General features: G+C 44.8%; 1 pseudogene; it reads right to left on the reverse strand.

Moving 5' to 3' along the window:
• Nucleotides 1-2,611: 2,611 nt before the first annotated feature.
• LOC142446968 (coiled-coil domain-containing protein 117 pseudogene) lies at nucleotides 2,612-3,384 on the reverse strand (annotated as a pseudogene).
• Between the last annotated feature and the right edge of the window lie 6,992 nt (nucleotides 3,385-10,376).

The following is a 10,376-nucleotide window of genomic DNA, read 5'->3' on the forward strand; positions in this document are numbered from 1 at the left end:
ATATTCATGTTGGTGGTTATTTTAACTATTTCTTTTTTTCCAAAACACTTAAGTTTTATTGAAAACCATAAAATACAGAAACCAGATTCTCTACTTATAGTAAAAGTGATAGCATCTTCCATAACTCTCCTGCTACTCACCATTCTTGTCACAATTAAAAAAACCAAGTTCCAGATCCAAAAGAATAAATTTACTTTCAACCTTCAGTTCTGCCCCCACTCTAGTTATGTTTCTAATAAATTTTACCTTTTCAAGAATGATTTATCCTTTAATATAATTAATATTTGTGAGAACCGGTTCTTCATATTAATTGGGAAAAAAACACCCACACACAGACATCCTATTCAAACTTAGAAAAAATATACCTTTGTTCTTTAAAGCTCACCTGCTTTAAGATAGCTTTTTCTCTTCACACATTAGCATGGTATGCCATTGTTTGATCCATGCTACCATACTGGTGACGGTGAAACAGACCTGGGAGGGAGAACCTAAACCGTGGGCCGGGAAAGAAGATCAAAACAGAGGCACGGGGACTGTGCCAAGCACTCATGGGGAAGAAAATAACCCTTGTCCAAGCACACCTGACAAGATGACATTTCATACAAGAGCACGAAACATCTATTTTCCTGCCAGAACAATTATGTCAGACAACCGAGTCCAGAAACAAGGTCTGGCTGGATTGTAATGAATTAAATCTGAACTCTCCTCCCCCCAGGGGGTGGGGATGCAGTAGGGGCTCCAAAAAGGTTCTTGGAAAAATTCCATTCTCTTTTCATCCTATTTTCCCACCAACTTTTCTCATTTTAGATCTACCAATAGGGTAAGAGTCTTGTTTTGGGTCCTTGCTTGCCTCCTTCCCGAAGGGTCAGAGACCTGCCCAACAACTCCAAGAGAAGTCCTTCTCTGGAAAGCTGCCTCCTCATCTTCCCCCCTTGCACAAGGGCCAACTGCCACCCTGGGGCCGCCTCTTCTGGCTTCTTTGTGCTGGAACAAACTTCTCAGCATGGAGACTTCTTTAAGGCCACATGCTTTCAGTTGGTCCCACTAAACACTGTTCACAAGGCAGGAGTTTTCCAAACAGCATGTCTCAAACCCATGCACATTCAACAAGGTATGGTTTACATTCATCTCCAAGACTGAGAGTAAGAAACTATTAGCTGGGTTTCCAACCGGTTTCAATACTGAATTGCAGCTTGGGTCGTTTTACTATGTAGACATTAAATATTCTGTTTAAATATTAAACATTAAATCTTTTCCTGACTATCCACACAGATGTGAGAAAGCAGGAACAACAGGCCAAGAGAAGAAACAATCCCCAATGACCAGACTTGTAACCAACTCCTGCACCGTTTGTAATAAGGTAAGGGACTCCTACACGAGTTTCAGGGAGGCCTGGGAGCTGGATTCTAAACATTTACCTCTACTGGATAAACCATTCTTTTTCTACGCAAGGAATCCAAGTCCTACCAAGGGGGGGATGACATCCCCCCCAAAAAATGACAAACTGGAGTGGTTTTCTGTTAGGTGACTAAAGGGTCAGTATAACACTCAGTTAAAAGTCATTAACAGATATTTGGTAGCAGTAGATAAATTGCCCTTTTACTTTGCCCTGAGTCCTTTGCCACACAGAAGAACTCTTCCTGAGAAATTAGAAATGTCAATCCTGGTTATCCCTGAGGGGCACCTTGAGCCTGGGCTAGGTGTTCAGAGAGCAAAGGTGCCCTGCAAGCTGAGAGCCACTCTCTGTCTTTTAGCCTTCCTGTGCAATTGGCTAAGCACCATGCCGATGGGCTACTTCAGTACATCTCAATGTCCCTTGCCCATTGGGTTCTCAATGGATTCGCTGTTTTCTAAATTAGTACTAAAAGACAAACAAGTGAACCCAAACAACTTGCTAATACAGGTACACTTGTGTACCCTTTAGGGTTAAGCGGTAACCTTGGCTGAACAGCCAGGCCGGCAATTATGCAAGGAAAACCAAGGAACAACGGCAGGACAAAGCAGCTTGAAGGAAAAACCTTTTCTGTGTTTTCACGGCATTTTCAGCGTCTGGTGATGAGGTGAGCCACTATGCTATTGGCTATTTCAATCGGCACAGCTACAGTAACCTGACAACTCGAGTGAGAGGTTTAGGGTGCTGTTCTGCTTCCTAACAACAGACAGCAGCTACTGCTGTGCCCCTCACTTCTTACCAGTGACATACAGACATAGCATGTAAACAGAGCCCACCAGACTCCATCGTGCTCCAACGGTTGGTGGGAGGAGGAACCTGTTCCTTTCCATTGAGACTTGTCTCCCAGTGTCCTCTGTGACCAGAGTGGCCCCTACCCACTCAGCTTCGACACTTGCCTCTGAAGAGGCTGGCGGTGCTTTAATCAGCCCCACTCCCACCACCCCCAGAAAACCAGCTTTTCCCCTGAGGAAAGCTTCCTTGGCAGAAAGTTGAATGCAGTGAGTGAACACTCAAAGTGAGAGTCCAGCCCAGATCCCAAGTGGGGTTTTATCAAGCCTGCTTCAGAAAACCTTCAAGTCCCTAGTCTAGGCAGGCAGGCTCATGGCTGAATGAACACAAGAACCTTCTAGAATGTGACTTTACTGTAGAAAACCATTCCTAAAGTTCCATCTCTTCTTCTGTGCAAGCGGCTGTCTCCACGCTGCTATAGAGAGGCACCCCTGTTTGGCTTGGTTCCAAGAACAGCTCAGTTCTCTGGGAGAAGGCAGGGCTGGCAGCCACATGCTGGGTCGGTTTCTCTCCTGGTAGCTCGTAGTGTTGGGTGATGACTTTGGCTTCTCAGAAAGGAGTTCAGGGAGAGGTTTCCAGAGCACGAGCTCCATGGAAGGATGGCTCGCTCATGCACTCAATCATTTTCCTGGTCAAGATTTCATCAAAACCTTGCTTCAATCCTGCTTTCATGATATCAGAAAGGACTAGGCTGGGGAGATGGCTAATATTTCTGTCAGCTTCAACTTCTTCATCTTCATCAATTATCCTGTGCTCAATTTCCTGAAGCTTCTTTCGGGCAACTTCACAATGTGGTTCAGCGGTTGTCTGGTCCATTTCTTCAAAGGCCACATCTGCAATGCCAGACAGGAAGGCCACTAGCGCACGGATTGGCGCCATGACTTCGACTTCCTGATGTGCACAAAGAATCCAGTCAGTAGAGCCAGGACAGAGCCCTGCCCCCAGCAGTCTTTTCTTTCTCACTGGACAATCGTCGTCCTCCTGCTGCTCCCGCGTGTGTTTCTTCTTATTGTGAGCGGGAACCGTCCGCGGGCGGGCCGCGCTCCCGTCCGGGCTGCTCAGAAGGCCGCCGGCGGCGGCGGCAAGAAGTCCGCGCTGCCGCTCAAAGGACGCCCGTAGAAGGGCCTGCCCAGCGCAGCCATGGCCGGCGAGGCGTGAGGGCTGCGGCCGCGGCCTGCACCGCCCGTCTCCTCCAGCCGAGGCGACTGCACTTAACTAGTTCTTACTATATTGTCCACACGGCTAGTAGCTATGTAATAAATATCTCTGAATGAATGAATGAAAACCTTGTAGGCAGAGAAAGCAATGAGAAGCATAGAAACGTGGTGGGAAAGCAAAAAGGAAAGACCCACCCCGCGGGCTCTTCTGGAGACTAGCATGGTCACCGCTGTGACTTGAGACACTATGGGAGAGGGCAGCTCCAACCAAACTCAGGGCCGCCAAGTCATTTCCGACTCGTGGCAACCCCACAGGACAGAGTAGAGCGGCCTCCCCAGGGATTCCTGACACTGTACATCTTTACATGAGCAAACACCCTCATCCTTCTCCCTGGGCTTGACCGATGGGTTCAAAATGCTGACAGCCCAAAGCAGACCGCTCCCCAGCACCGGATTCCTTGAATAGATACATTAGCTTTTGTAAAGGAAATGTTATAGGGACTCAGCTTCAGGCAGGGTCCCTTGGTCCTGGCTCTCTCTCTCTCTTAGGGGGTGAATTCATTTTCTGGGGCTTCCATAACAAAGTACCACAATCTGAGTGAATTTGAAGAACACGGACTTCTTGGATCAGGACTCTGGAGGCTTAAAGCCAGAAGTCAGTGTTGACACGGTCGGGCTCCCTCCTGAGGCCCCAGGGAAGAGATTATGTTTCAAAATACGGTCAGTCACCTTCGCAACTTCCTGACAAGCGAACTTTAGAAGGACACTATTCAAGTCCGTGTGGAGTTCCTGACCAAAACAGAACCCCCAGGCCCCTCCTTCCACAAAGTGTCTGATGATTGCTGTACATTTTGGTCCTCCTTTTCACTTGAGATGGGCATGCTTTCTTTGCTTAGGGAAATGATACTTGGTTGAGCTATCACACACTTTCAGCTGGGAATGAGGGAGGTCTTCCAAGTGTGACACAAACTCCTTTTTTGTAGAGGGTTTTGATGGCCGCAAGCACATCCGTGGCAAGCTTACGTTGGATGCAGTCTTTGCGCCTCAGAATAGGAAAGACCCTTCCTTAGGCGCTGCTAATTAGAAGAAGCTGGCCTCCCTGCCCCAGTTCTCACCTGCCTTTCTCCCTGGGCTGCAGGATTGAGACGAAAGAGCATGAGATCATTGGAATGAGCACAGGTTTTAAAGGCAGGCAGACCCAAGTTCGTACTCTGGCTCAACCACTTGCCTGCTAGAGCACCCTGAGCAAGTTAATTTTAAGTTAATTTCTCCAAGTCCTGGTATACTTAGTAGAGAGTAATAAAAATACCTTAAAGTTGGCTGATGGTGAGGCTTGGAGATGAGAATCACAGAACACCTGGCAAGGGGTTACAAAACATTCCACCACAACCCCCCTGCTAATCCCCAAAGAAGATACGGGATTGCTAAGCCTTAGAGATGAGGAACCCTTTAAATCAGAAATCAATTAAAATGCCTTACATAGGTCCAGGCAACAGGAGTTGTATATGGCTCCCCAGAAGATGCTTATGCGATTTAGGTTGCCCATGTTGTTTGATCGGATTTATTGTCCTCACTATCCTACTCCACTCTGATAGGCAAAGAAGGACTTTTGATGGTGGACTCCTGCTTTATGCGCCCGCCACCTCCTCAGCTCTTCTTTCCTGCAACGGAAACTTCCAGGGTAGATGTTTCTCAGCTGGAGCAGAAGCACCCAGCTGGGGTAAATGTAATTAGGGCATTCTTAAGGAAATACGCTGAGTTATTCAGAATCTCAAAACTTTGTATCTTTACAGAAACATTCTATACTTCAACTGCTACTATTTTTCTCCTTTAAAAAAAAACAGATGGGGATTATGGTAATTGAAATGTATACTCAATCATTGAAAACAAAAACATGACCTAGGAATAGGCTGAAACTTTCTTGTTTTAAGTTTAGTCCCAAACGTTTGACGTTCTTTTGGCTAGATACAAACATCTGAGAAGAAAGGTGCCCATCAGGGGAGCGCAAATCAGAAACGAGACAACAGCGGAGTTTCCAGACCTTCTGTGAGGGGGATTGCGTGAAGATGGTGCTCTGTTTAAGTGGCCTTGGAGAGACCCCTGCTGGGTCCCTCTCTGTGCAGTGTCACAGATGGCAGGCTCGTTGAAGAAAAGGAGCTCTTCTGAGAGCTCTGTGACCTTGGCACCTGGTGTTACCTCTTTGGCCTTATGTTCCCACTTGTTAAATTGAACTGAAGAATGTTTAGGTACTTTTGGTCCTGAGTGAATATGAAACAAATACTTGATTTGAAAACAACATCAGAGGCCTACTAATAATTGAGAACTTTACACATGTTACCTCATTATTTTCAATTAAGACAACATGGCATGCATAGTAACTATGGTAGTTACATAATCTGTTGTCAGTTTGAGATGTAAGAGTGAAGGGGTGGAGTTTAGCCTGTCAATCAGGCCTCAGCTTGATCACCACATGTGGAGGCTCTAAGGAGATAAACAGCTCTCTGGAGGCAGGACTCAAGCTCACTCCCTGCAAGATCTTCCTGAAGAGAAGCCACATGGAGCTACCCTGATGCAAGCAGAGCTCTGGGAGCTGATGGAGACCCCTGTCAGTGCTGAGATGCTTACACACTGGATCCATAAGACTTCCCACCCACAGGTCTGTGATTTTCCTGCATTCAGCGTCATTATGTGTGTTTCGTGAGTCTAGAGAGGGCTTTATAGATTGTTATCGGACACATGGGCTAATATCTGATTTAAGGTACCTTGGGGGTGGGGTTCTAGAGAAACAAATCACAAAGATGGAGAGTGGATGTTTATTTTGACTTCTGCCTCATGGTAGTGTTTCTTCTTTGGCTAGCCAGAGCTCAGATATGTCCATGCAGCTTACTGGGTGGTTTTCTGGAAAGAACAGGCGAAGTTAAAAGCTTTGATTATTTTGTTTGGTTGTTGTCTTTGGCTATCCCTGTTTGAGATGATGTAAATTAATATTATTAATGTATATTTTGAGCTCATGGGTAGAAATTGCCCCTTGGATTTTTCAGAAACGGTGCTGCTTATGGAAAATGGCTTGATAGAAGGTCAACATGGCTGAAAGAAAGGTTGGCTCTGGCTTGATGCTGTGAGAGGCCTAATCCCATATTTTGTATCAATAGAATAGTTTAGATATGGATTAATATACGATAGATAAGGATTGAACTTGACTGTTTTAAGAATTGAGTTTAGGATCTTATTCTACTTTGTTTACATTGATTTCTTCTGCTTATTAATGTTGATATAATGATTGATAGAAATGATTATTGGGAAGTATGAAAATAGAGAACCTGGACTAACACAGTAACTCATCATCCACTGTGTCCTAATGAGGGCATGAAGTCATTAACTGATTTAGCCTTGGATACCTATTAGGTGTTTATATGGAAACCCAGGCTGTTCTGAGTCACTAAGTTAAGCTTTAAGAAAATGATATTTTGATGAATTCTTATTGGTAGGGAAATGGAAATATTGGTGATAGTCAATCTTTGTGGTAGTCAAAACTAATGTTGACAAAATGGTAGTCAAAATTAACTTTCCAGGTAAGGTCAATGAGGCCCAGACAGCGAACTCATGTCATGAGTCTGTCCTGGTCATGACCATTGCTTGTTTGCTACACAAGTCTGCTTCCTGAATGCAGTGGAACAGCTGTTACCCAATCCCGTCAACACCTCATGATTACACAGGCTGGTGTGCTTCTTCCATGTGGACTTTGTTGTTTCTCGACTAGATGACTGATTGTTGACCTTCAAGCCTTTAAGACTCCAGGCACTCTATCTTTTGATAGCTGGGCATAATCAGCTTTCTTCACCACATTTGCTTGTGCACCCAATTTGCCTTCAGTGATCATGCCAGGCTGTTAGACCAAAAGTGTTCTTGCATTGAGGGTGGGCTTGGGCAGGGGCCCCAAATCCAGGATGGAAGTTTTATACTTCCACAAACTGAGGGACTATGTCTCTAAGGGCAAGGCACTCCAGTGGGCCTTGTGTTACATGCACAGCCTTCTGTGTTCTCTATAGGCATCGCAATGGGATGGGGGAATGGATGAGGTTTCTGCTCACCACAATAGGGACCTCCCAGATTCTGGATGGTGTTTCTTGGGTCAGGACTGAGAATAGCTCACCTTCCCCAACTCTCCAGAAACCTCTGATGCCTGTGAGCAGGTCTGGCTTGGAGCGCACTTACTCATCATGTCCTGGCTTTGCAGCCCTTTCCCGAAGCTGACTGCATCCTAATGGTAAGTGATTATGCCTCACACCACCAAGTCATGTGAAGCCCCGAAGAAAGGATGCAGTAAGAACTTCTAATCATAGTGCTGATCATAAGCGTGGCTTTCCTTTTACTGGGAGAGAGATCTCTTTATCTTAATGTACTTTACTTTTGCTTCCTGGAAAAGTGAGTAAGCTGAGTTATAAAAGGTAAAATTAAATGATCACAAGTTCCTATTTCTAAACTTAAATTTTTTTTAAACTCTCCATTGACATCCCCACTCTTTGCCACTAATCTTTTGTCTCACTGGATATACCTGTGTGTAGATAGATCAGGTAAGTGGAGAATCACACAAAAGTGACATTTGTGTTTGACTTATCAGCATAATATTTTCAATATTCATCTGTATGGTGGTATGTATCAGAAATTTATCATTTTAGTTGAATAATACTCCCTTGCATGTTTATACAATTTGCTTCTGTTTCTTTGTCCGTGATAGGTGAGCTGTTTCCACTTTTTGCCTATTGTGACTAATGCTACAATGAACATTGATGTACATGTCTCTGTTTGAGTTGCTGCTTTCAATTCTTTTGGATACAGATCTAGGAGTAGAATTGTTGGATTGTGAGTTACTTTTATGCTTAATATATTTTAAGAATCCTCAAACTGTGTTTCATAGCAATGGCATCACTTTGTCTTCCTGTCGGCAGTATGTGAGGGTATCAGTTTCTCCACTCACAGCCTCACCAACATCGGTCCTCTTATTGTGTTGGTGCATGTGTGTGCGTGCCATCGGAGCAGTGATGGAATGGTCCCCAGTGGTTTTGATCTGCAGTTCCCTGTGGCTGATGATGCTGAGCATCTCTGAGCATCTCACGGATTTTTTTTTTTTGCCAGTAGTGTATTTTCTTTGGATGCATGTCTATTCAAATCCTTTCTTTATTTTAAAACGGGTTGCTAGTCTCCTTATTAATGAGTTTTAAGAGTTCTTTATGTATTCTGAATATTAGTGGTTATCTGATAAATGGTTCCCACATATTTTCTTCTATTCTGTGGACTGTCTTTATACTTTTTTGATAATGTTCTTTAATACACAAAAGATTTTCATTTTGATGCATTTCTTGTTGGCGGCACTGCTCATGCTTTTGGCATTGTATTTAAAAACCATTGCCTAAGGGGCCAGACCAAATCTAGGGACATGTATGGTAGCCAACTAAAAAGGAGGGTGGGGGGGAGATAGAAGTGTGTAGCGGGGGAACAGGGTACTAACCCACTCAAGGGGAGGGGATTGTTTATATCTCCATGGAGAAAGAGGGACAAGACATCAACCCAGTATTCCCCGATGTGAATGTAGCATGCTGGCATGGAGCGGGGAGCCAGTGGAGGGGTCTGAGGACCTGGCCCCAATCCCAGCTACATGGACAACCACTCCTCCCCACAGAAGAATTTACTTTAGAGGACAGCACTGAAGCTGCGGCTTGGGGACAGAGATGTGTCTGATCAGAGCACACGGTAGCAAATGAAGGTGGGGGTAGAGAGTGGAGCATATCTTGACCCACCCAGCCTGGAGGACGATATCCCCGCTCAGAACAGCCAGTGCACAGAGAGGACGATATGACTGGCCTCACTATGAGACATGATGTCCCTCACTGATTCATAGCCCTATGGGGGACAACACTAGAGACTCTGTGTCAGGATTGGCCCAGTCTGACTCCACCCCACCAGGCAGTGGGGGGAGCAGAAGAGGGAGGTCCTGAGGGAGTACAAAGGATAGACTTTGGGGCCAGCGCATGGCACCCCATCGGACTCAACTGGAGGACACTCCTAGGGGTCAAAAAACAGACCTTGAACTATTTACAGATTTTTCCTTTAAAATTAAAATTTTTTTTTTATTTAATTTTTTTGTTATGTGTTTTCTTTTGTTGCTTGCTTGTCTTGCTATGTCTTTTTTGGTGCACATTATTATCTCTGCAAGACTATCTAGATAAGGTAGGCTGGATGAACAGTCTAGAGGAGAAAACAATGGGACTGGTGGTTCCAGGGGGTCAAGGGAGAAGGTGAGGTGGGGGAAAGGAGGTGATATTGACCATCCCAGGGACAAGGGAACAACAAGTGATCCAAAATTAGTGGCAAGGAGGGTGTGAGATGCCTGGTAGGGATTGATCAAGGGCAATGTAATTGAGAGAAATTACTGAAACCCAAATGAAGGCTGTGCATGATAGTGGTACTAGAGGAAATAACTAGGAGGAAAGGGCCATTTATAGAGGTCTAAAGACAGGCATGTACATATTTAAATATATTTATATATGATCATGGGGAAATAAACCTACATGCATATATTTATAGGTTTAGTATTAAGGCAGCAGATGGACATTGGGCCTCCACTCAAGTACTCCCTCAATGCAAGAATACTTTGTTCTATTAAAGTGGCATTCCATTATGCTCACCTTTCTGACATGTTAACTGAAGACAAATGTGTGCATAAGCAAATGTGGTGAAGAAAGCTGTTGGTGCCCGGCTATCAAAAGAGATAACATCTGAGGTCTTAAAGGCTTGAAGGTAAACAAGCAGCCATCTAGCTTAGAAGCAACAAAGTCCACATGGAAGAAGCACCCCAGCCTGTGTGAGCATGAGGTGTCAAAGGGATCAGGTTATCAGGCATCAAAGAACAACTAAAAAAAATCATACTATTGTAAATGAGGGGGAGGGCAGATTGGGGACCCAAAGCCCATCTGTAG

This window comes from Tenrec ecaudatus, chromosome 4, assembly GCF_050624435.1.
Source record: "Tenrec ecaudatus isolate mTenEca1 chromosome 4, mTenEca1.hap1, whole genome shotgun sequence".
NCBI lineage: Eukaryota > Metazoa > Chordata > Mammalia > Afrosoricida > Tenrecidae > Tenrec > Tenrec ecaudatus.